The 26251-nt window shown below is 38.8% G+C and overlaps 1 long non-coding RNA gene across 2 annotated transcripts; it reads right to left on the reverse strand.

The window, feature by feature from the left end:
- Nucleotides 1–21211: 21211 nt before the first annotated feature.
- On the reverse strand, nucleotides 21212–25188 carry LOC107778284 (uncharacterized). Of its 2 annotated transcripts, XR_012700942.1 has the most exons (4): nucleotides 24940–25188; nucleotides 24336–24402; nucleotides 23061–23162; nucleotides 21212–21946 (listed from the first exon to the last, which is right to left on the reverse strand). It is a non-coding gene; the product is annotated as an uncharacterized LOC107778284 (long non-coding RNA). The 2 variants fall into 2 exon arrangements; XR_001646355.2 differs by lacking the exon at nucleotides 21212–21946 and having other exon boundaries at nucleotides 22867–23162; nucleotides 24940–25179.
- Between the last annotated feature and the right edge of the window lie 1063 nt (nucleotides 25189–26251).

Genomic DNA, 26251 nt, shown 5'->3' on the forward strand with positions numbered 1-26251 from the left:
CACACCCCAAAGAAGTAACCCCGCCTTAGCGCAATCGAGCAAATTTCTACACCATGCGCACTACATCCGTCATGAATAACAACTCAAATCATTCCATGATTTCCATATACCTATAAAGTGTAATATAACCCGTATCTAGAAATTTCTTTGCTTAAGTCATCCTCAAAACCAGCCTCTGCAAGCCATAATTGATTCACAGTATACCTCAAACCGAAACCAACACAACACATAACCATGCAATTTAATCATCGATAGTAGACTCCCCCATTTGGCTCGAAGCCATAGTTCAAAACACTCGATAACTCACAATGCCCATTGCTCTATTTATGCTATTGGAATTGGAGCAAGAGTGGAATGGAAGAAAGAAAGCTACTTTATTACTGTCATAATCCCGCACCAAAATTCAACTCAATCTTTCATAAGCTCATGTAACACAAACCATCTAATACCTCAAATCATCTGCAAATCTCGCATTCATCCTCGTGACGGTCAGGTCAACTATTAAAACTGATCCAAACTCAAATCTCACAACTATAACCCATTGGTAGAAAAGAAAGCCTCCACACAACCTCATAAGGATCACACATCCGTAGATTACCCCGCAAGTTATAACACACCTACTTAGCCTCAAACTGACATTTCTCTATACCCTTTCACAGCCATAACTACTACACCATCACTTAATCTTCCGAAGTTTGAACCCATCAACAAGACATGAAAATCTACTTCGTTCCACAATTACACAACATGAAAAGATCCTTCAATACACTCATAACTCGAGACTCTACATCACATCAAGACAGAATTCAAGCACCCAATAGTCTTTTTTACATCTCAAGCAACTCTTCTTGTCACATTCAATCTGTTTGAACACATCCCGCAATCATATCATACTTATCGTATAGCCATCCAGCCACTACTTGAGCCATCAATTCGACTAATAGGGACACTATCGGACTTATAAGTCCAAAAGCACGTGCTCACACAATCGAAATCCCCATGCTCAATCTACAGTCAAAACCCGGCCCATCATCAGCACATAAAAATCACATCTCGCACCTCATTCATGGAATCACAAGCCATCAAGTACAGTTGATACCGAGCGCTCACATGTGCATATGAATGTGTGGAAGGAATTCAAATAGTTACGCTTCAATCAGAATCAATGTCGCACGACAAAGAAAGAAAGATGGGAGATTTATCCTCAATGCCATGTAGCCTCTCGAAGATAGGTATGGACGTCATCATACCGATCCGCAAGACTCTACTAAGTACTTGCACATGACTTGTAGAACCTATAAACCTAGAGCTTTGATACCAACTTGTCACGACCCAAAATCTAACTAGTCGTGATGGCACCTAACCCAACCCGCTAGGTAAGCCAATAACTAACTATCCAATTTAATGAGAATTATTAAGAGAAGAAAAGATAATACAACTACTTTTATACAAAGAATTTCCAAAAGACTGGTAGTACAAACGACCCCATGTACTCAATAAGTAACAAACCTAACCTTAGGTTGAAAGTAGTGACGAGCTGGGACAACGGTCAGAGTCCAACTACAATAACCAGCAACAATTCATAACAATATAATAAAGATGGTACAAGAAATAACTCTACTCGTTCACAGTTATGGAAAATAGGCATGCTTTTCAAGTATAACAGTAAATCCCAATTCTTTCACCGAAAACCCCAAAAATATATGAGTAAGTGTGAAAACTGTGTTTTTCCCAAAAACCTTTCAACAATAAATAAGAGGTTTCATTTTTTTCAGATAGCATGAGAAAAGTATATCTCTATGCGTACATGTCAATATGCAGGTGATATCATGAATGTCACCAAAACCGGGTAGCATAGGGTAATGCATCTCTATGCATGTATCTCAAATACGCATGTCAAATATAATGCATCTCAGCGATGAACTCATGTACCCACACTCTCAGGGTACTCAATCTCTCTGTCTAGTACTCTCACTCACCATCCTCGATACTCAGCACACTCAGTCACTCTGTCCTGAATAGGGCAGATCCAGCCCAAACATAATAAATCCAGGGCAGATCCACCCCAAATGTAAATAATTGCTAGCAATTGCGCACACTATGGTTGTGCAGACTTCAGAGGGGCCGATCCATCCCAAGCGCTATAATGAGCCAAATCCTGGCATGAATCGATAAAGCATGATGTCGCGTGCAGCCCGGTCCCATAAATATCACTCATAACAAGCCCTTGACCTCACTCTATCATCAATCTCTCCAGTCTCTCAGGCTCATAACACTCATGCTAAGCAGCCCAAATTAATGATACAAGATGTGACAATATACAATAATAGAGACTGAGATATGATATGTAATGATGAATATAACTAAGCACGTTACTGCACTTAAGCAAATAACTCAACAGCAAAGAACGACCACTGTAGGTCCCAATAATACCAGCATATATCCTAAGCATGATTTCTAGTATAAATCACAACTCAAATGCTCTAACACATAGAGTACAACAAAAATGTTCAGATAAGATAGTTACACAGTTCCATGGAATCGACTACATCACAATTACTATGGTGCACGCCCACACGCTCATTACCTAGCATGCGTGCCACCTCAACATCAATCACATAACATGAAATTCGGGGTTTCCTACCCTCATCACCAAGTTTAGAAGTGTTACTTACCTCGAACAAGCCAAATCCAATACCAAGTAAGACAAACGATGCTCCAAAAATGCCATCCTGCGCGTACCGACCTCCGAACGGCTCGAAACTAGCCAAAAATAACTCAAATACATCAAATAAAGCCAAAGGAAATAATTCCAAATAATAAGGATCAAATCTTTACTCAAAAGCGCAAATTCAACCAAAAGGTCAAACCCAGGCTCAAACCTCGGAACCAGACAAAACTTATAAAATCCGACAACTCATTCAATTAAAAGTCTAACCATACTAGTTTCACTCAAATCCGAGTCCAAATCGATGTTCAAAACTCAAAAATTCACTCTATGAAACTTTAGACAAAACCCCCCAATTATCTCTTTAAAATTCATAATCCAATTACCAAAAATGAAGATAGATTCACGAAATATAATCAAAACCAAGTATAGAACACTTACCCCAATCCTTGTGATGAAGTTTGCCTCCAAAATAGCTCAAATCCGAGCTCCCCCAACTTAAAATGTGACTAAAATAGCCAAGCCCTCGATATATAGTTTCTATTCAGGCATCTTCGCTTTTGCGAACAAATTAGACGGTTCTGTGGCGTTTCTTCTGCGATAGTACATCTGCTTCTGCGGACCCAGCTAAAAAATCAACCCTCGCACCCGCGGACAAAATATTCACTTCTGTGACATCGCAAATGCGAGCCACCATCCGCTCATGCGCATATAACTTCCAAAACTCGCGCCGAAACGTATCAAATCAACTCGGAATGAACTCAAATTTTGCACACAAGTCCTAAATGACATAAAAAAGTTGTTCTAATTCCCGGAACCACAATGCGAATCTGATACCATCAAAGTAAACTCCCGGTCAAACTTGTAAACTTTCCAAACCTTTAAATTTTTCACTTTCACCAATTAGTGTCGAATCCTTCTAGAAATATTCAAATGCAAATCCGGGCGTACGCCCGAGTTCAAAATCACCATCTGAACCTAACGGAACCATCAAAACTCCATTCCGGGGTCAAATTCATAAAAGTCAAACTTGGTCAACTCTTCCAAGTTAAAGCTTCAACAATGAAATTCATTCTATCAAATCGATTCTGAAATACCTGAAAACCAAAACTGATGATTCACACAAGTCATAATACATAATACAAAGATACTCATGCCCTCAAACTATCAAGAGAAATACAAATGCTCAAAACGACCGGTCAGGTCGTTAAAACTTCCAATAAGCTCATTGAAAGAGTTCTTCACAACTCTATGTCTGAGAGTAGGTAACTGCCATGTATCCAGCCTAAAACATCCAAAAAATTTCTTTTGGAAGGTCTCCAGAATAAAAAATAAACATGCCCTTCCCATTAGCATCCAACTTTACTGTAAGGCTCCGTAAAAACTTTTCTAATGATTTAAGATTTTAAAATGTGCCAATGGTATTTGGGAATAACGTATTTGAGTATTAAAGGAGACCTATGGGATAGAGCCACATCATGTTGAATTGATAATGTATGTTTAAGGTGTGTTGGAACATACTAAGGAGTTTTGGGAATGGCAAGAACTTGTGTGGAACAAGTTGGACACATTAGGTGGAAAGGATGTTTCAATTGGCACAAAACCCTACTTCAAATGAATATAAATCCCCCCATATAATGACTTAGGTGGTTGTCTACCTATAACACTAAAGCTCTTTGCGTCTAGTTTCCAACTCATCAAACCGCTCATCATTTGGATATGTATAGAGAAAGTTATGGCCATTTTACTGGACCTGTGTCATATGCGCGGCCGCGCATATTTGAGAGTTTCTGCCTCAGGTGTGTAGCCACTTGCCCAGGTGCGTGACCGCGCACGTAGGAGCCCATTAAATAACCCCAAGGACGGGTAGAGAGAGGGACTAAGTCATTTCTTGAGTGTGTTTTTAGGATGATTTCACTTCTCAATCACTAGTTACAATAAGGTTTTGTATTGGATTCCATAGGATTTCTTCAAAATCTCAAGAACACCCCAAAAGTTGACTTTCAAGATTTGGTCTACAAGTGGTAATCTTTCACCCTTAAACCTACATGCATGGATTGTTAGTGAATAAATGAGAAAGGAATAAGTACTAGCACTTATGAGATAGTGATTGGAAGCCATAAATACTTAAACTAGATTATTGGGTGTGGTAGAGATTTAGTAATGAGTTGATTAGTAAAATTTAGTAGATGTGAGTTCATTAATGATTATAATGGTGCTAAGAAGGTAGTTAGTGGACAAAGGATGTTGTAGTATCTCTTGTTGGTGGTAAGGAGGTATTGTTGGAGGAACAAACACCATTACTAGAGGTAGTTGAATGTTATGCATTCTAGGTGTTTGATAAAATACCAAAATGACCAAAAACATGGAAATATTTACTAATATTGGTCCAATTGAATTATGTTGATTTAGATTGAATTTGTAAGAGTAGTTGGTGGTTTTAATATCGCTAAAGAGCTGCATCAAGGTATGTTGGATAAACTTTCTCTCTTAGAATCGAATTCTATAATGTTCCCGTGAGTTTCAAAGTATGGGTTGCGTATTAAAATGTTGTGGCTTTGAATCGTGTTTCAAATGAAATCTAGTATGCCAAATCGTGTGAGGAAATTTCAATATTCTTAAGACTCTTAATTGATCATATGTGTACCTAAAGTTTTGATTTGAAATGTCTTACTATTGATAACCTATAAAGGTGGTCGAAAACAAAATAATTGAATTAGGGATATAGTGTGTGGCCAGCGTGCCAAGAATTTAAGTTATGATTGTGGATAGTAGTGCAAATGATTTGAGAGAATGCGATAAAGAATGTGAAATGAGCCTTGACTCAACTGTTTTAAAAGTGATTTGGAAAATAGAATTTGCCTAAGAGCTTTTGTACTCAATTCATGCCCATTAGTGGCTACTTTAACTAATGCTTGCTTTATAAATATATCCAGTGTAATTCGAGTTCTATATACTCATGTGTTGAAATTGTACATTGTCTTTTTGGGGAAGAGTATTGCAAGAATAAATGGTGTATTGATTGTTTTTGATTTTTCATGTGTGTTTCTATTATTGGTCGGTATGCCTCATTCTTTGGGAGGAAACCATTTGTGTTTGATGTTCTCATTTCAAATGGATTTGAAGTATATGATTTTTGAAATATTCTATATGTTTATATTTGATGGTGATCTTTGATATTGAAAGAGGTGAAAGTGTGGAATATGAAATACGGCCAGTGTGCCAGGAATAAAGAATCTTGTGAATGGCCAAATGAGCCAAGAAAATATTGTCGTTGTGAATGAATGGAAATACTAATGAGAACTTATACAGTGTGAAAGATGTTGGTGTGAGTACAATTGTATTTATGTTACCTCTGTGTGCAAATAAAATCAAAAATATTTTTGGGAGCATCATTAACAAAACCGAGGAAGGGTGGGTCATAAGGCCCACACCTAAAACTACACGTGTCGGTGTAGGGGTGGATTGAGATTATTCCTCTTATTTGGGATGAAATTGGAACCTTTAGGAAATTGTGATATTATTCCCCTTAATTGGGATGAAACTGGAACCTTTGTGGATTGGAAATGTCAACCCACATGACATATGTGGGAAGGCGGCCTAGCTGATCGGGTGGAGATCAGACGCCATATTGCGCATATGGTGGTACTACTCTTGATAACAACTTTCTTTCGCATCACATGTCAAACCATATTGTTCGTGGGGAGATGGCCTAGCCGATCGGGCGTGATCGGACTTCGTGCTAACAAAGACGGTGGTATATCGGTGCTAATGATCTCCCAACCAAAAATTGTATATGAAGTTTGTATTTTGAAAATTATTATATTTTTAACTGAACATTTGGATATTGTGGATGATGACTTGGTGTATTTATGAGTTGCCTTTTCTTATATGGGTATTCTATTTTGGAAGAGGACGTTTAGCTATACATACTAGTGTTATTCGACAGTACTAACGTCCCTTTTGCCGGGGGCGTTGCATCTTTAATGGATGCAGGTGATTCTATAGCAGACGGCATTAATCAGTGATAGTAGTACACTCTTTTCAGCTAATTTGGTGAACCCCACTTCATTTCGGGGTCATGTATCTTTTGTTTCTCATGTACTGTATTTTGAGGTATAACCGGAGCCTTGTTGCTGGCATTTTCATATTACTCTTCTATTGTACTTAGAGGTTCCGTAGACAGGTTGTGGGTTGTGGTTGATGTTGGGGATTTGAACTAGAAATGTTGGTATTTGGAAATCATGTTTTTAATTAATTCTCTAAACTCGGAATATTTTGGAAATTATGAATGAAGCTGCTAATGGGAATTAAAAGGAAGTTGTTAATAAAATATTTTCAGTGTTTGATTAATGGAGTACATTTCCTCTTTATTCATGGATGAGTTTGGGTAGAAGTAAATCTAACAGGCTTGCTCGACCGGGTTCTCTCGATTGAGGGCCGGTCGCGCTCCCCGAGTTTGGGGCGTGACATTTACGAGCACATCTGCCACTTGATTCCCTTCTCTAAAGCAGTGATTAATAGAAATGTTACCTTGTAAAATGATTTTATTAATTTCATTGATGATTGATAGCAATTGCGATGGCGTCTTTGCTTTTCCTTGTATTATTTGTATTATCAACATTGAGTCACACTTGAGGATAACAGTTTTTGGGTTTAAGTTTATAATGGCTTAAATAGAGTGAATGGAATGGAGGGGAAAAATTAAAAAAAAATAGAATTTCTTTCTTTATAAAGGAACATTGTCCCATATTCGAACAGGAAAAGAGTTTTGATGGGTATATATATAATTACACTTCTTCTAGATCATAAAGAGTTAATAAGAAGGCAAGCTTCTCTCCGTCGCCGTCGCCGCTCGGTTTCGACTTCGACTTTGGCTTCGAAGCATAGTTTTAGCTTGTTGTATCTTACCGTAACAACAACTAGACTCTATATGCTATCCAAATCTAACTATGGTGTCATCAAAGGGAAGTTTATTCTTAATCAATCTCCACATAATAATATTTGACCAAAAATATAGATTTTGGTTCAACCAATTAGATTTAAATAAAGACGAGTCTATCTTAGCTAATTATAATATCCTATAGACAAAGCTATTGGTTTTATGACAGATAATATGTATATTTGTCCGGATGGCAATGAATGTGAGCAATAATAACAGTGTTCAATGATCCAAAAAGATAGAATATGGCATTAAATAGTAACAAGTGGCAATAAATGGTATTTAAGTAAATAGAAACGTGTGAGTCACCCGAAAATGGGTGAGATCTATGGATATTCTCTCTGACAATGATGAATGATTGATAAAACTTTGAACACTTAGGTTGTTCTTGGATCCAGTGGAAATGCTAGACAAGAATCTTAGTAAAAAGGTTATTTTTGTATGCTTGAAATATGACCAGATTCTCTCTATAAAGTCAATGTGTTTTGCAAATGAATATCTCATGTACCCTCACATTGTGTCTCTTTCTATTTATAAGGAGCGTATTCCAAAAAACCCTAATAGTACATGTGCGGAGAATATCTGCTAGAATATTCTCTTTAGTGTCCTATCTTGAAATTAGCCGTTATAACTCTGTCAAGGGTGCTCGACCTCGACCATGATCTTTGATGACTCCTCGACATTGATCCTTGACTCTTCGACTGCAACCTTCATTACTTCTAGAGTCGCTTCGACCTTGGGTAGGCCTTCATGGGAGTCATATTGGTGACACATGGCAGCATGTGATTGCCTCCTTATTGCTAACATGAATTAATCATTGGCCCATACAGTTAGTCCATCCGCTTATTGAGGTCGTCCTCGCAGGTGAGCTCAATGAGCGGATAATGTCGCTTTTGGTCGAACTTATCGAGTAAGCTACAAGAGTCGTAATCGTCATGCCGAGCAGGACACGTGGCCCTCTATGGGTCGCAAAATTCAAATACCACAAGTTTCCCAGGCGATTTGTTGGAGTTATCATGTCCAAGGAAAAGAATGACGCCATGACATCAAGCGTCATTATGATGCATATTTTTTATGTGTTGCCTCGATTCACGCGTGACCCTTGATTGGATCTTCCGTTTCAATTCCGGTGCAAATTATGACGAGCCATTTTTGGGTTTAGTGCCATGATCTTTATGAATTGATGTTTTTGGACTTGAATTTGAAGTTTGCTTCTTCTAACTTTCCAGAGCATCATCCTTCTTGCCATTTTCTTCTCTAAACTTCCTTCCTCACTCTGTTGCCTTACTCCATCTCCATTCTTTCCCGCTCGTTGTTCTTCTTTACTACTTTACACCATGTCTAACTTACCATTAAACGCTGGTGAAGGGAGCTGTATTCCTCCTTTAGTAGTTGTGTTTCCCCCTTATGGGGAGGGTGCTTCCGCCATTGTTGATGACGAAGCATTCCCGTCAATAGAGGAAATAATCCCCCACAATCCTGACGCTAGGTCCGACCTCACCAAAGTACCTAATGTCGTGCCTGGGTTCTTTCAATCGATGATGACGCCTAAAGAATTGGCGAAACACAAGGCCAAATTTGGCCTTCCAAACCATGTCGAACCGATATTGGTTGGTGGGGACGTGATACAGGTTCACTGCCCTGGATACTACGCTTTATACGCTTATCATTTCCTCATCGATTATTCGTTCCCCCTCCTCCCTTTGGTGGAGGAATTCTGTCATCACTGCGGCATCTACCTTGCTCAGCTTGCGCTGTACATCTACAAAATCATTCGAATGCTGACCAAATTTGTTGAGCTGGTCGGGGTCGAGCTGACGTTGCAGCATTTAATTCACCTTTTCACCCCTAGCTTTTATAAGTGGACAATGTTGAATCTTCGCCATCGTGGAGGCAAGTGTTTGGTGGTGAAGATGGACGATAAGGCCAGTCGCCAATTCTGTCTCAAGTTTTTCTACGACAAGACTAATAACGTGGTCACTAATGCTAATGGCTTTCTAGAGGCTTGGAATTTCACACGTAAGTGCTCGTTTTATTATTTGTTTTGTTCGTGTTCTTTTACTTACTTGGAGTTAGTTGAAGGACTTTTTCTTTCTTTGTAGCCAATACTTAGTCTCTCATTTTAGTCATACGCATTTCTGACTGGGTCGAGCAAATCCTCCCTTACGTCGTAGGGATCCGTCACTAGATGAGCTTCAACAAGAAGTTCAGACTGGCTCTTCCTTCGACCGGTAACTTTCCTTATTTGCTCGTTATCGCTCCATTTTTCATTGTATGCCGATGCATTTTGCTGACTTTGATGTTTGTTTCTTTTCGGTGCCATCTTTTTGAATGAAAGTTGATGCCCCTTTGGCTTTTTCCCCCATTGCGACTACCGCCGCTTCTGTGCCGGCCCTTCCTCGACCGCCGCAGTCCAAGAGCCTGCCCCTATTCCATCTTCTACTTCTTCTCCTCAACTCCTTTTGCTGATTGATGAGGACGATGGTGTCTCTCCTGAGGAAGTTAGTCTAATGCCTCGTAAGAGGAGAGCCATAGATACGGGAGGAGAAAGGCCAATAGCCGTCGACTTGGAAGAAGGTAACTTTGTTCTTCGAGAGACGGACATAGTGTATGTTGGAGAGAACGTCGGTGTAGGTTCGGAGGTTCCACACGTGGAGGAGATAAACATGAATGCAACGATACGTCCCGCGGAGGATACGGTCGAGGATGGGACGCATGACGACGGACTCGCACTTCCGAGGAGAGAGGAGGCCTTATCTTCTAAGGCCGCAACGAATGTCCCTTCCTCTACTGATGGCATAGAAAAAGTCGTTGCTGAAGAGGACGCCGGGTCTAACTCCGACATGGATCTGGACGAGTTGAGGATGATCGACGAGGTACATACTCAAATCGAGGTGAGGTTGGAATGGGGCTCCAAAACTATTACGATCCCAATGGATCATAATCTTCTTGTAAATACCGAGGACATAGTCCCTGCCCTCGGTTCTCTTTGTTCCAGGTTGAGGACACGACCCTCGAGACACTAAGCGACAACACTTTGTTGAACAATATTTCTGGTCTTGCTCTCCGAGTAAGTATGACTATCGTTTGTTCTTTTCCTTATGCTTTGGTTTCTTTTGTAAGTTCTAATTCCCTTTCTTTATTTTGTAGACGGTTATTCTAGAGATCAAGAGTGCTCATCGGGAGAAGAGACATAAATACATTTATGTGAAACTGAAAGACAAGTAAACAACATGCCTTAGGAAGTATCGGGAGCTCCAATGTCAACTTCGCAAAGGCGGTGACGTATGGGTCCTGAGGGAGGACTTAAAAAAGAAGGAAGAGGAATTGATGCGGGTTGTGGAGAAATGTAGCGTCCTTGAAGGGACGCTGAGAAGAAAAGATGAGGAGCTTGAGCTTAGCAGGGGCGTATAGGCCTAATGTAGAGATCTTCAATCCCAAGTGGTCTTGCTGTGAGGCCAACTCGAAGAGTGTCAGTTTAGGGCGGAGGCTCTTAGCGGCGAGGTTGCTAAGAAACATGAGGAGATCGATAAGGCGGAATCTGCTCGGTTGGAGGCTCGGATGAGGGTGGAGTTCCTTGATGCGGTGATCCAAACTCTTTGTTCAGAGCGAGAAAATGATTTATCGACAGTGAGGGCTAAAGAGTAACGACACGATGAAAGGATTGGGGAGTTGGAGAAAGAGACCTCTGATCTTTATGATCAAGTTGTCACTCTAGAGGCCGAGAAGGCCAAACTACTTGCACGGCATTCATCATCTACGGCTTCTGGCTTCCTCAACGTTCCTTTGAGATGTACTAAGAGTGGATTCACACCGAGGCCCGATTGGAAGTGCTTCGTGAGTTGCATGTGGCGGGTTGCGTCCCTGCCACGGACTTTGAGGATGCTTGAGTCAAGGATCGGGTTGCTTGTGGCTACGACCCGACTACACTTCATCCTAGAGAAGAAGATAAGGACAGTGAGGATGTTGTAGATCGCCTTGAGGGTGAGGGCTGGTATGATTCTATTTACCCTCCGGGCGAGGAAGGAGGAGGCAATGAAGATCGGGCCGGTGAGAATGTCGTGGGTCGTGATGGCGATGGCTAGCAGTAGTTTGTTTCTATAATAATTTTTGTGTATTTTGATGGCATCTTCAAGAGCCTTTGTAAGAAACCTTTGTCAATAAATATCAAAGTAGGTTTTTGCTTTCATTTGCATCTTTCTTATTTGTTGTGGTTTGTTCCTGTACTTTGCGTGTTTTGCTCCTTCATACTTTTTTCGTCGTTCTTATAATTATCAAAGTCTTTGGGTTGAATAATTATGGGCCGAATTACCCCTTTGCTCATATAGGTCGAGTATGTATGCGAACCGATCGGTTAGGTTTGAACTTGGTCGGACTTAGCTTCTTGTTTGGTTAAGTTTAACCTTTTATTGAAACGTGGTCGGAGGCCGATAGGTGTCATTCGAACTTGGTCGAATTGTAACCTCTTTAAATTGCGGCTGAGGGCCGCTAGGTGTTGTTCGAACTTGGTCGAATTCTAACCTTCATTATAGTGCGGCCGAGGGCCGATAGGTGTCATTAGAACTTGGTCAAATTTTGCCCTATTTAAATTGTAGTCGAGGGTCGGTAGGTGTTGTTCGAACTTGGTCGAATTCTAACCTTCGTTAGGGTGCGACCGAGGGTCGATAGGTATGGCTTGAGCAGGATTGACCTTAACCTTTTATTAATGTGCGATCGAAGGCTGATTGGTGTTGTTCGAGCTCGGTCAAACTTTTTCTTTTGTTAATCACGATCGAGGGATGATAGGTGTTATTCAAGTGGAGTCGAACTTAACCTTTTATTAATCGTGGTCGAGGGCCGATAAGTGTTTCTCGAGCGGGGTCGAACTTAACCTTTTGTTAATCGCGGTCAAGGGCCGATAGATGTTTCTGATAAATGTAAGTTTCTTATTACTTTGACGTTGTTGCTCTGATTACATGATTGTAGAAAAGTTACAGATTTTGGGCATTGGCTGATGTTCCAGTTCCAGTTCCAGTCCTAGTCTATCTAGTCCCTTCATTGCTTGACTTGGAGAGTATTGAGGAGTCGGACAATGAAAGAGAAAACCAGTCCCTCCCTCGCATACTTCGACTTGAAGTGTCCCCTTTATCGCCTCGATAAAAACCTCCTTGAGAAAACTCTAATGGGACAAAACTCAAGTGAGAAAAAAAGAGTACGACTTAGGGACACTTCTTCCTTTTAGAAGTTGAAGTATTTGAGGTGGCTGATGTTCCAATTGTTCGGTAATGCTTTCCATCCATTGTATCTAATTGGAACGAACCCTTGTTTGCTTTGGCTATAATTTTGTACGGCTCGTCCCAATTTGTTCCCAGTTTGCCTTCCCGTGGGTCTTTGCTCGCTTGAGTTTTAGCTTTAAGTACGTAGTCCCCGACTTTGAGCGGCCGGACGTTTGCTTTCTTATTGTAATAACGTTTTACTTGCTTCTTCTGGGAAACCATCCTTATGTACGCCATATCTTTTCGTTCATCGATTTTATCGAGTTCCTGCCTTCTACTCTCATCATTACCAGTACCGCTTTTGTGGGAATACCTTAGGTTGGGTTCTCCGACTTCGACTAGTATGATTGATTTAATCCCATAGATCAAAGAGTAGGGTGTCTCTCCTATGTTGGTCTTCAGGGTAATTTTATATGCCCATAATACTTTTGGGAGTATCTCCGGCCACAGTCCTTTGGCGTCTTCAAGCTTTTTCTTCATGATGTTCAATATGGACTTGTTGGAGGATTCTGCCCAATTGTTACTCGTCGGGTGATACGGGGTTAAAAGTATCCTCTTAATATGCCATTTCTCAAAAAATTATGCGGTTTTCTTTCCCGTGAATTGGGATCCGTTGTTGCAGCTGATCTCTTTGGGTAGGCTGAATCGGCAGATGATGTTTCTCTATATAAAGATGATTACCACTTGTTCGCATATTTGGGCGAACGCTTCTACTTCCTCCCATTTAGAGAAATAATCAGTTAAAAACAAAAAAAATCGTATATTACCTCGCTCTGTTGGGAGGGGCCCCACAATGTTCATTCCCCACTTGATAAACGACCACGGAGAGGTGAATGAGTGGAGATGTTCGCGTGCTTGCTGAATTATTGGGGCGTATTTCTGACATTGGTCGCATTTCTTCACGAATTATGAAGCATCATTTTTCATGGTGAGCCAATAGCATCATGCCCGTATGAGACACCTAATGAGTTCTCGATTGTCGGAATGAGCACTGCAATGGCCTTCATGGATTTTTTTGAGGACGCGTTGGGTTTGGTTTGGGCCCAAATATTTTGCCAGAGGGCCGCCATGTGTCCTCATATATAGGTCGCTATGGAGGAGATTATATATGGCTGCTTGCATTGTTAGTTCTTTTTGTCGTTTGGGAGTGCGTCATCCTGAAAATAGGCGATAATACGATTGCGCCAATCCCAAGTTAAGCTTACAGATCTTACCTCCATTTGGTCTAACGATGAGTTAAGGAGGTGGACTACACTTTTATCCCCAGTCGTGATGCTTTTGGTAGTTGTGGCTAATTTGGCGAGGCCACCTGCTTAGGCATTCTACGCACGCAGGATCTAGTTAAGCTGGCATTCGTCAAACTCGGGCAGCAGCTTACAGATCTCGGTCTTATATTTTTGCAACCTTTGTTCTTTGATTTGAAAAGACCTCGTGACTTGGTTTACTATGAGCTGGGAATCACTACTAAGTTTAAACCGCTTTGCCCCATACTTGAGTGTCAGCCTCAATCCTATAATTACGGCCTCATACCCGGCCTCGTTGTTAGTCATATATGGGCATCTTATGGACTGGCAAATTACTTCGCTGGTAGGTACCTCGTATACAAGTCCATGTCCGGATCCTGAAGCGTTGGATGCGTCGTCGGTGTATAGGACCCAAAGGTCCTATGTTTGGAGAGAAGCTTGGACGGCTTCCTTCTCGACTTCAGGAATGATCTTTGCACTGAAGTCTGCGACGAAGTCGGTGAGCACTTGTGAATTTTTAGCCGTTTGCGGCTGATATGTGATATCATGCTCGCTTAGCTCTATATCCCACTTGGTCAGCCTTCCTGATAGCTTGGGTTTATGTAATATGCCTCTTAGGGGAAAGGTGGTAACGACTGAGATAGGGTGGTACTGGAAATAGAGTCTAAGATTTCGTGAAGCTATGACTAGTGACAGGACCAGTTTCTCGAGGTGCGGGTACCTCATCTCGGCTTCGATGACTAGTACCTTTGCTATCTCGAATCAGGACTACACCTACTGCTACTTCGGAGACGGTCAGGTAAACGAGGAGATGTTCCCCGGGTTCGGGCTTTGAGAGCAGAGGTGGTGATGACGGATACGCCTTTAATTCTCGCAGATCTTGTAAGCACTCGGGTGTCCACTCGAGGCCGTTGTCCTTTTTTAGTACGCCGAAATATTTGGGACATCTGTCAAACGACAGCAAGATGAATCTCGATAAGGCGGCAATTCGATCAGTCAATCTTTGGACTTGCTTCTTGGTAGTCAGGAGCTCCGGTATCCCTTCGATAGCTTTGATTTGGTATTGGTTGACCTCGATCCCCCGTTGTGACACTAAGAAGCCGAAGAACATCCCAGAGGCTACGCCAAACGTGCATTTCTCTGGGTTTAGTTTCATTCCGTATCGACTTAGTATGTCGAAAGCTTCCTTCAAATGGTCGATATAGTCCTCTACCTTTACAGACTTGGCCAGTATGTCGTTGATATATATTTCCAAGGTCTAGCCGAGCTGATATTTGAACATTCTTGTAACCAATCTTTGATATGTAGCCTTTGCGTTCTTCAACCTAAATGGCATGACCTTATAACAATATGTTCCTCGGTGGGTGATGAACGTGGTTTTCTCCTAATCCTCTTATTCCATAGGTATATGGTTATATCCTAAGTACGCGTCCAAAAAAATCAACAACTCGTGCATGGTTGTTGCGTCGATGAGTTGGTCGATATGTGGTCACGGGAACGAATCCTCCGGGCATGCTTTGTTCAAGTCCGTGAAGTCTACACACATCCGCCATTTTACATTTTTATTTTTGACCATCAGTACGTTAGCGATCCATTTGGGGGTTTTCGACTCCCTAATGGAGCCATTTTCTAATAGTTTCTCTACCTCCTCGTGGACGGCATCGTTGATGGCGAGATTTAACTTCTGTCTGACCTGCCTTACCGGGGGTGGAACAGATCGACATTTAATTTGTGTGTGGCGATCTCCTTGGGATGCCCGGATTATCTGCATAGCTGAAGGCAAACAAATCTGTATTAGTTATTACGAATTGACTAAATTTACCTGGTTCTCAGAGTATGTAGCCAATATAGGCCTTTTTGTTGTAGTCGTTGGGATCTAATTGAATGGCGTCGAGGTCCTCTACAGTCGAGTCCGCGGCTTCGACTATTTCGGGATCCATGATGACGTCCCTTGTCTCTTCTTGTGTCGACCTCGGCCCTGTTGATTGCTTTGTCTCTTTTTCCTTATCTTTTTCAGTTGGGTTGTCGTTCTGTCTAAGGCGATGCAGTAGCATTCCCGGGACGTGCATTGTTCTCCCCGTATGCTGAATATCCCCCAAGGTGTTGGGAACTTGATTACTTGGTATAGGCTAGAGGGGATGGCTCTCATGGGATGTATACATGGTCGTTCTACTATGGAATTGTACGCGGTGACCTGGTCCATGATATGGAATGTTGACTCCAGCTTTACGTCACCGGTTAAGACGGGGAGTGTAATTTTTCCCGATGTCTGTTCAACTGCATTATTAAAATTGGTTGGTGTGATGCAGCGTGGCACTATCTTGTCCTCAAGTCTCATCTGGGTGAGGACTCAGGGATGGATAATGCACGCTCCACGTCCATCGTCTACCATGATACATTTGACATCAGTATCTAAAACGCGCAAAGTAATGACAAGAGCATCATTGAGAGGGAAAGTCAAACCGTTGGCATCTGACTCGTCGAAGACGATACTTTCTTTGAGTCTGTTATACCTTCCACGGGTGATAAATCATTTGAGTTTATGAGTGGTGGTGAATTTAACATCGTTGATGGAGGCATCCTCGTAGCCGCCGATGATCATGTTGATAGTATGAGCTGGTGACGGTGGCTTCGGTGGGCCTTGCTGTTCACGTCCTCTAGCGAAGTTGTTTCTCCCCTTGTCGTTCAGCAGCTCTTTGAGGTGTCCCTGTTGCTACATGTTTACAACCTTTTGCCTAAGGGCGATGTAATCTTCTGTTTTGTGTCCGCGCTCCTGGTGGAACTCGTAGAGGGCGTCGACTTTTCTGGTTCTTGGATTAGACCTCATCTTTGGTGGCCACTTCACCTTCGTTTCAAGTTTCTCCAAGGCGTAGACTATTTTTGTAGGTGACATACAAAAATAGTGAGAAGAAAATAAGGAGGGCATACCTCTCTCTTTCTGGTGAGTCCCCGTTCTCGTCCTGGATGGGCCTTCCTCATAGGGGAGAGAAGGTAAGGCGGGGTCCCTAACGTATGAACGGTATCGTTCCCTGTTGGGTCGTGAGACCAGGTGATCCCTCCTGATGTTGTCTCTTTGTTCTTTCCTGGACTCGGCTTGTACCGAGATGAGCCGATGAGTTGGTCCATTGAGGTCGTCCTCATCTGCTCGGAATTTGGCACAGTAAGCATTGTGGATATCGTCCTAAGTAGTTGGAGGATATTTCATCAACCGGCTCAGCAGTTTTCTAGTCGCTCTCGAACCACCTCTACTCAACCCATTTTAAAAAGTCGCGACCGCCATCCCCTTGGACACATTTTGTAGGGTCATCCTTACCCTGTTGAATCAGGTGAGGAAGTACGTCAGTCCCTCTCCCAAGGACTGTTTGATAGCGAATATGTCATTTACTCTTGTTTCGGCTTTCCTGGCTCCGGGAACTTATCGGTTATTTCCTCGAAGGTTTCTATAGAGCGGGATGGTAGCTGTGAGTACCATGTTAACGCTCCCCCCATCAGAGTCTCGCCTAATTTCTTCAGCAAAATAGAAAACACTTATTCCTTGGTAATGTCGTTGCCTTTGAAGACGGTAACATAATGAGTCACGTGATCTTCGGGGTTAGTCATTCCATCGTATATCCTGAGATACGGCGGTATTATGAAGGTCTTTGATATGGCATGCAGGGCTATTTCTTTGTTGTACGGCTGATCTACGAACATGTTGGCGTCCCTCTTTGGCAATAACTTAGGATTTCCCGGTATCTTGTCGACTCGTTCTTGGTGTTCTTTCATTTGATCTCCGAGTGCTCCATCCTCTTTAGAACAGCGGCGATGGCGTTGTCACCTGCATTGTTAGTAACATTGTGAGTTATACCTAGTGTTGGAGGGTCTGGTTGGTCGCATTGTTCCTCTGTTCGTTGTACTATGTAGGTTCTTGCGGTCTCTGTAGTCGTTCATGGAATGGGCTTGTTGAGCATGCTTGCTAGCGTATCGATCAGCCATGCTTCAAGGAGCTTTTTCACGGCCGGTGGCATCCCTTCTTTTGTGGACGTGGAGGTCCCTTTTCCATTTGGTTTTGTTATGCTACAAGGGGGAGGTGACCTCTCGCGACTGGGGGAGGCAGTGGGCGTCACGTCCTCGCTTAATGTTTCACAGCTCTTATTGATACGTTTATGAGGTTGCTATGGAAATCATATGTTACATTAGTCCTCTCTCCTTGGTTACCTTCCATGTAGGTTTCTGTACATGCAAAGAATGAGAAAGATCTTGGGGTTTGTAAGGTTAGTGACTCACGTTAGCTGTGGATCTAAAGGAAACTAAAAAATTAGCTAAGAAGTCCCCAGAGACAGCGCCAAACAGTTTGACCAAAAATATAGATCTTGGTTCAACCAATTAGATTTAAATAAAGAAAAGTCAATCTTAGCTAATAATAATATCCTAAAGACAAAGCTATCGGTTTTATGACAAATCATTTATATATTTGTCCAGATGGCAATGAATGTAAGCAATAATAACAGTGTTCAATGATCCAAAAAGATAGAATATGGCATTAAATAGTAACAAGTGACAAAAAATGACATTTAAGTAAATAGAAACGTGTGAGTCACCCGAAAAGGGGTGAGATCTGTGGATATTCTATCTGACAATGATGAATGATTGATAAGCCTTTGAACATTTAGGTTATTCTTGGATCCGGTGAAAATCCTAGACAAGAATCTTAGTAAAAAGGTTATTTTTGTATGCTTGTAATAGGACCTATGATCTCTCTATAAAGTCAATGTCTTTTTTGTACAAATGAATATCTCATGTCCTCTCTCATTGTGTCTCTTTCTATCTATAAGGAACATATTCCTAGAAACCCTAATAGTACATGTACATAGAATATCCACTAGAATATTCTCTTTAGTGTCCTATCTTGAGACTAGTCGTTATAACTCTGTCAAGGATGCTCGACCATGATCTTTGACGACTCCTCGACCTTGGTCCTTGCTGACTCTTCGACCGCAACCTTCATTACTTCTAGAGCCGCTTCGACCTTGGGCAGATGGAAGTCGTATTGGTGACACATGGCAACTCATGATTGCCTCCTTAACGCTAACATAAATTAATCATATTAGAGAAAAAATTTGACCCATACAAATAAAAGACATTTTGAATATTTCTTTTAACACAGGCGAGCAAGTTCTTGTGTTCCTGATCATTTGCCAAGCAGATTTAGTAGTAAAACTACCTGTGTTAGAAGGTTTCCACTTTCCACACTGGCTCATCTTTTATTTATGCAATTGTATCATTGGTGTAAGGGCTCAAAAGCTAGAATGGCCTTTTCCACTCAACATGTACTTTTTGAGGAGGTTATACTTGTGAACTTTTGATTTGAAAAAATTGTATATGTACACACAGTTAGTTCACATTTGTTGTCATAAGAATTAGCGCATATACGTTACACTAACTGATTTTTAAAATTTGGGATAAGCCTTTCATCGTCACCACTGTGGTGACTCTAACGTTAGTACGGAATGGTTAAAATTTATTCACCCCCGGTGCTTATACCAATGCGTGTTATGTGTGTTTTTGCATACATTTTTAGCACTTAATCGTGGTTAATATATTGAAAAGGTTGAGACACTGTTTTCGATAAACCATCGACTCAAGGAAAGATTAAAAAAAGAAACTACAACAATAAAACCGAAGCGAATAAAATAATAGGTATTACCGTATTAATAAAAATATAAGAATAAGAAAATACAAGACTAACACTAATACTACTGATATAGAAAAAAAATGATCGACTACTAATTTTTTATCTTAATTCTGAACATCCACACTCTGTTATCGAGGATTATGTCTTTAAGATAAAGCAATATCATATCCTATATAATTACCTCTCCTCAGTCCATAGATTTCCAACAAAAGGCGCACTTATATTCCTCATTTTGCTTTCCCAATAAACCGATCTTGAGCCGTATACATTTTAAATTTTAAATTACAAATCATAAACGTGTCAAACATAGTAAGGTCAATGCCACGTATCATGTCATCAACACTGTAAACTCGACTGCTTGGACCTTGGGTCAATGTAAAAGCCAGGAACAAGATTTGGCACAATAAAACCCTCTTCTCAAAAGCAAGAAAATAAAACAGGAAAGTAGGAGATCAATGTACTTGAGTCAAGTCTTTTTCTCTTAAAATAATACAAATGGATACCCCATTACTCCAAAATTACAACAAAAATTGTACTTTCCTATTCTCGGAATACACAAGGAACTGCTTTTTTTAATTTGGTTTTCATTAAATAAACACACTAATTAGAATCTTCATATACTTTAAACACAAGCACAAGTACAAATCGCACCGTTCATTGTACTCTTTCCTTTTCTAATACTCCTTCCATTCACTTAATTTGTACCTTCATTAAGAAATAATAAATAAAGTACATAATTTATCATGATACTCATATTAATTGATACATATTTTTAATAGATTTGAAAAAATGATTTGAAATGAATAATTAATACACTAGGTATAACAGAAAAAAAAATTGTCTTCTCTTGATTTGCTAAAAGTGACAAGTAAAAGTACAAATCTATTTTTTAAAAACTGGACAAGTAAGAGTAAACGGATGAAGTAATATATAAGGTAGGGATCCAAGTCAAATTCACCATCACCGCGGAAGATGAAAGCCTAGGTGGATGAATTATATAATTTATCTATACTATATTAAAAATACGAATCTATTTAGCGAAATATCGTTCGTCTTTTTAACCTTTTAATAATAAATTTCACACTAGACAAAATAATCATTTAATTATTTTTCTAATTCTTAGGCCTCTGAAATCAACTAAATTCTAATATTTAAAAATTTAAATTCTATTTATATTCTAACACTTCAATTGGAATAAACACATAAAATTGAGCACAAATGTAAATATTGAACCTTTACGCAAGTTAATACTTATATGATCATTAAATGACACTTAATACTTATATGATTAAAATAAGTAAACATATATAAAAATTATAGATATGTATGTAATATAGGAGCACTAAAATAAAAGCGCACTCATAATACCGTCTATTTATAAGAAAATACCTATGACAGAGTTTCTTACCTTATTGAATACAATTAGATAAATAGGATACAATAATCATTATTTTAAAATTTATACATTTTTCTTTAACTTTCTTTTATAATAACTCAAACATAATTTCCTATTTAAAATTTATGTAATTTTTAAAAAAAAATTATACTCATTAACACGAGATACAATGTGCAAACACTAAAGACTAGTTAAAAAAGTACAAAGCTTACAATTCTCTTTAATGACTTCAATTGAGTAAAATACTTGACTAACTGCTAAGGAATATGGTGGTGATGGGTGGATTCGTTCCATCCTTAATTAGATTTTTGGGATTTGACCCATGAAAATGGAAAAATTCCTGATAGATCTCAACACGAATCCAAAGTAGTAGGACCAATTTGATACCCAATACCAAATTTAACAAGAAAAATAAAATACTTAGCCTCATCAAAAAAATAGTGTAATGGATAAAATCATATACTTTTAATTAAACATCTCAAGTTCGAGCTCTAGAAATAAAATAATTCTTAATAAGAATTACTTTTACCTTTTATAATTTTTTATGTGATGCGAATTCGGATTAATCAACGTTAGTAAATACTCAGTAGCGAATATTTTAACCAAAAAAATAACTTGGCTACAAAAAAGAAGTGAAGCATTGCCTACTATTGTTGTTTTCAATTAGGGTTTAAAAGGGAAGGAGACCACAGCAACTGAAGAGGACACATTTCGAGGTTTAAAGAAAATACCTTATTGGGTAGATAGGCGGCAGAACCGTGCGTCTCCTGCTTTTTAGATTAATAACACTGATACTGATCATTAAACTTAATTTATTTATTGTTAATGAATTTAGTACTAATAAAGAAACCAGTTACATGGTTATATTCAGTGAACAAAGCTCACGAATATCAACAAACTTGAATAAATAAATAGAGCAGTATAAAATAAATATGCTACAAGTTCCAATACCATTACTTCTGCCACTACTTAATAACCCTAAACCCTACATTTTCTAAGATGATTACTGCCAACAAAGAAGAAACCTAAAAATCATTAAGGGCTAATTAGTTTAATCGAATTCATTGCTTCTAGATCGATCTACGTATATACAAATATATGCAAAAAATTCTAAAATGTAAAAGTTTAACTATAAATCATATTTATTGTATTTTGTTATTGTAAATACTGAAGGTTATAACTTCAAATGATTTTTTCAACTTCAACTTCAAATATATTCTATCTTTTCTTCAATTTCAACCAAATATTATCCATTACCTACATAAATTATAATAATTTCACGTTTACAAACTCTAAATTCTAGATTCGTGGCCTAATTTACAATAAGAGCATCACCGTTTGAAATACATAAGTTGCAACGCTTTCGTCCCAAATAAATTTGGGCCGTCTATATAAATCCTAATTAATCATGTTTCGTCCGTTAAATTCATTTCATGCCAATAATATACAAAACATAAGTAAAAATAAATCTCACATACGCTCAACAATAGAGAAAGGAAGTTGGGACAGCATAATATCAGCAACAAATGTTGAAAGGAAGCACAAAAAACTTCTGCAGGATTTTCATTTGGTGGATTCTCAAAATCAAGTTAACAACACCCCCACAATATGGAAATTAAGAATCTAAAATTTCTGCAGCAACCAGATGAGAGCTAAGGACAAAAAGAAATGCAAAAAGATTAATTATAGATGAAAATCTTCAACTACAATTGGAAGAAAAACACTAATATTAAATCAAATTCTACATAAACATATGCCGGAAAAATCTTTACTTTATGATAATGGGATGAAGGTAACATACTTTAGATGATGATCTAAAGAAGTGTCAATAAAAGTAAGCAGCAAACTAAATCAACAACAACAACGATAATAGCGACGTACCCAATGTAATCCCACAAATAGAGTCTGGTAAGGGTTGTGTGCACGTCTTTTTTGTGCAAGTAGAGACTGTTTTCGATAGACCCTCGGCTAGTTAATGACGATCTGAAACAAAATGAAGAAACAAAGGTAAAAGGGAGCTCCCTTCAGTCCAAGCAAAGATAAAGAAGGATGAATTTATCTCCCGCATCATTCACACATTCACAGTAGTATTAACACAAAGATTTCCTACTGTGTTTGAATGAATGAGTCGGCAGATAATTCAAAACCCTTCGTCAACCTATGAGTGGACTAAAGGAAGCTCTCTTGTACCATCTTCCACATTACAACAACAACAATAACAACAACAACAACAACAACAACAAATACAATTTAATCCTACAGGTGGGGTCTGGAGAGGATAATATATACTCAGTCTTACGCCTACCTTATGAAGATAGAGAAATTGTTTCTGATAAACACTCAGCTCAAGAACCCGTTACATCTCAATAAAATGTAATCACAAAATTAGAATCTCAAAAGAGGGTATTCATGATAACTCTCAAGCAATTTCACATAATGGAAAAATACAGCCCAAGTAAATGTGCAAATGAATGGGCAAGAATGGGCAATGCCCTGTATCCTAACTTCAGTTATAAATTATGTAATAACATTCCGACATTCTGACATTCTGTTTGGATTTTCAAGAAATATACTTAAATACAAAGATTTATTTTGTATACCCTAACATTAAAAAAAATTCCTATAATTTTTAACATGCTGAAGCAGGTAATAATGAACTACCTTCTGAAATACCAAGATCTAATAAGAATAGAGAGGACTTAAATTGTTCCCACATGAATTTTGCATTATGAATTAGGCTTAGAGAGAAAAAATTCAGGGCTTTGAAATACAGCAACAAATGCTGAGAAATTTAAGAGAGGAAAGAAAACATAACATAACACATATGGGACATTAAATCAAACCTAAAAGGACAATATTGTGAATTAAATTTTTGTAAGAAAAATCAAAATATAGGGTTGCCTAGTAATCTTGTACTCTATAACTTTTGAGTAATATAATATGCAAGCAAGAACCCTAATCCGAATAGCTGAAACAACAAATGTAGCTAAGGCCTAGTTTCGGATAAAATTGGAACGATACAGATAAGATTAGATATAATATGGACAAATTGAGAAAGAGTAAAAATGATTAGATGAATATTACAAGAAATGAAGGGAAAAACCAAACTCAAATAAGATCATAAATCCATTTAATGGAGGAGAGCATTTCACTTACTGTTTTAGCTTTTTTTATCCAAGCAAAAACCAGCCCAGTTGCGCTTTACTTGTTCAGCTCGCAAACCCTAATGTTATCATGAAATTTGGTGAGAAAAAAAAATTATAAAATTGAAGGGTAAGCAAAAGGATGAAAGTGAATAAAACACACGATTAATAAGTATTGTGCGATGTATATAGACAAGATTTCTTCATCTCAATTCAATCGGTTCATATCTTTGTTTAGTGTGTTCTTAGGAGGAATTCCATCTCGGAATATACCACCTAAATAACTACCATCAAAGAGTCAAATAGGTCCAGAAGAAAAAGTCTGAGATCGAGTGGAAAGACATAAATCTTAGTTGGTTCCACCACTACTAGATTGGACATATATATAATCTTTTGCTCTTATGGACAAGGAATTTCCTAACAAACAAATCTTTCCTTTAAATACATAGTAAGTCATACGCCAATACACGATACAAATCTAGATTACTGTCAATAAGCTGGATAATGAGACTTGAAAAAGGAAAAAAGGGAAGAGAAAACAATTATAAATATTAAACACGAAGAGGAAAAAAAATTATAAGGCAAAAGAGAAAGCAAGAAGAGTAGCATTTGCTTACTACTGTGGTGAAGATCTCTACAAATCTGGCAAAGAAAGGAAGAAAAATGATCTACCATTATTTTCTTTCTCTTTTTCTCTCTCAAGATTTTTGTTTCCCTTCTAAAGAAGACAGCCAGAGAATGTGTATTTATACAAAAGCTGAAATCACTGTCTCTTTAAAAACTCCCTCTAAATACGGAAGACTCTGAAGGAAAATAATGGTTTATTGGGATTTAAATTGAACATTGCTCATTTGCTCTTTTAGGTATGCTACTTGCCTCCTTTGGCTTCCTTTTTTTTTTCTTTTTTTTTTCTTTTCCTTCTTATTCTACATTGTCAGATTTCTGTAGTCTTTAGACAGAAAATACAGTCTGGATTAAATACTTTTTCTCCTACTACTGCTAGTACGTAGCAGTATCTCGGAGGGGCAACTATTGTTTTTTATGATGTGATTTTGAAAAGAAAAAAAAATGACCGGTCCACGAATTATTCCGCGTTCACGCAGGATTCAGGGAAGTGTAGTACCGCAAGGAAGTGTAATGTAGGCAGTATATCGTCATACCCTAATGCAAGCATGTAAGTATCAGTGGTTGATTCTACGACTCGAACTTGTGACCTTTAGATATACATGTTTACCAGACGGGTTGGTCCGGGCTCGACACGAAAAAAAATAGTTCGTCTGGTTAGTGGTCCGGGTTGGAGAGTGGGCTGACTAACCGGGCTGCTAACGGGTTAGGAAATTTCGGGTTAATTAGGGCATGTCCGGTTCAAGCTCAGCGGGTCCGGACTGGGGCGGGTTTTTTGTTGTTTGTTTTAGTGTATTATGTTTTTCTTATTCAATACAATTGATACTTAAGTGTTTTTGCAAACTTTAATTAAGCAAATAAGTATTTTGAGGTATAAAATTAAACTTTAAAACTTTAAAGTTTAAACTTTAAAATTTGAAATTTGAAAGTAAATGGCTACAAAAAATTATTTAATAAGACAAATATGTAAGGATCAAACTCCGAAGGCTTTCGTTTTATATTTTCATTGAATAATAAATAATACTTCAAATTAATTTGCAAGTTCTATTTTGATGTTTTATTTTTAAACTTGCAGATTAAAAGTTTACAACAATTATAAAAAATAAGAAATAGTAAATCACATGTTTTGCATCATTTTTGTAAGTTCATCGATGTCAACATGAGGTTCTTGATTTTCGACATTGCTTGAATCGAAACCATAAACTATTATATCTCCAATTTCTTTGTCCTATGTTTCATCTACCTCTTCACGCCCTTGATTTCGCCATTTCGATCTTATCCGACCTCTGAAGCACACTAGAACTT

This window comes from Nicotiana tabacum, chromosome 17 (assembly GCF_000715075.1).
Source record: "Nicotiana tabacum cultivar K326 chromosome 17, ASM71507v2, whole genome shotgun sequence".
Lineage (NCBI taxonomy): Eukaryota > Viridiplantae > Streptophyta > Magnoliopsida > Solanales > Solanaceae > Nicotiana > Nicotiana tabacum.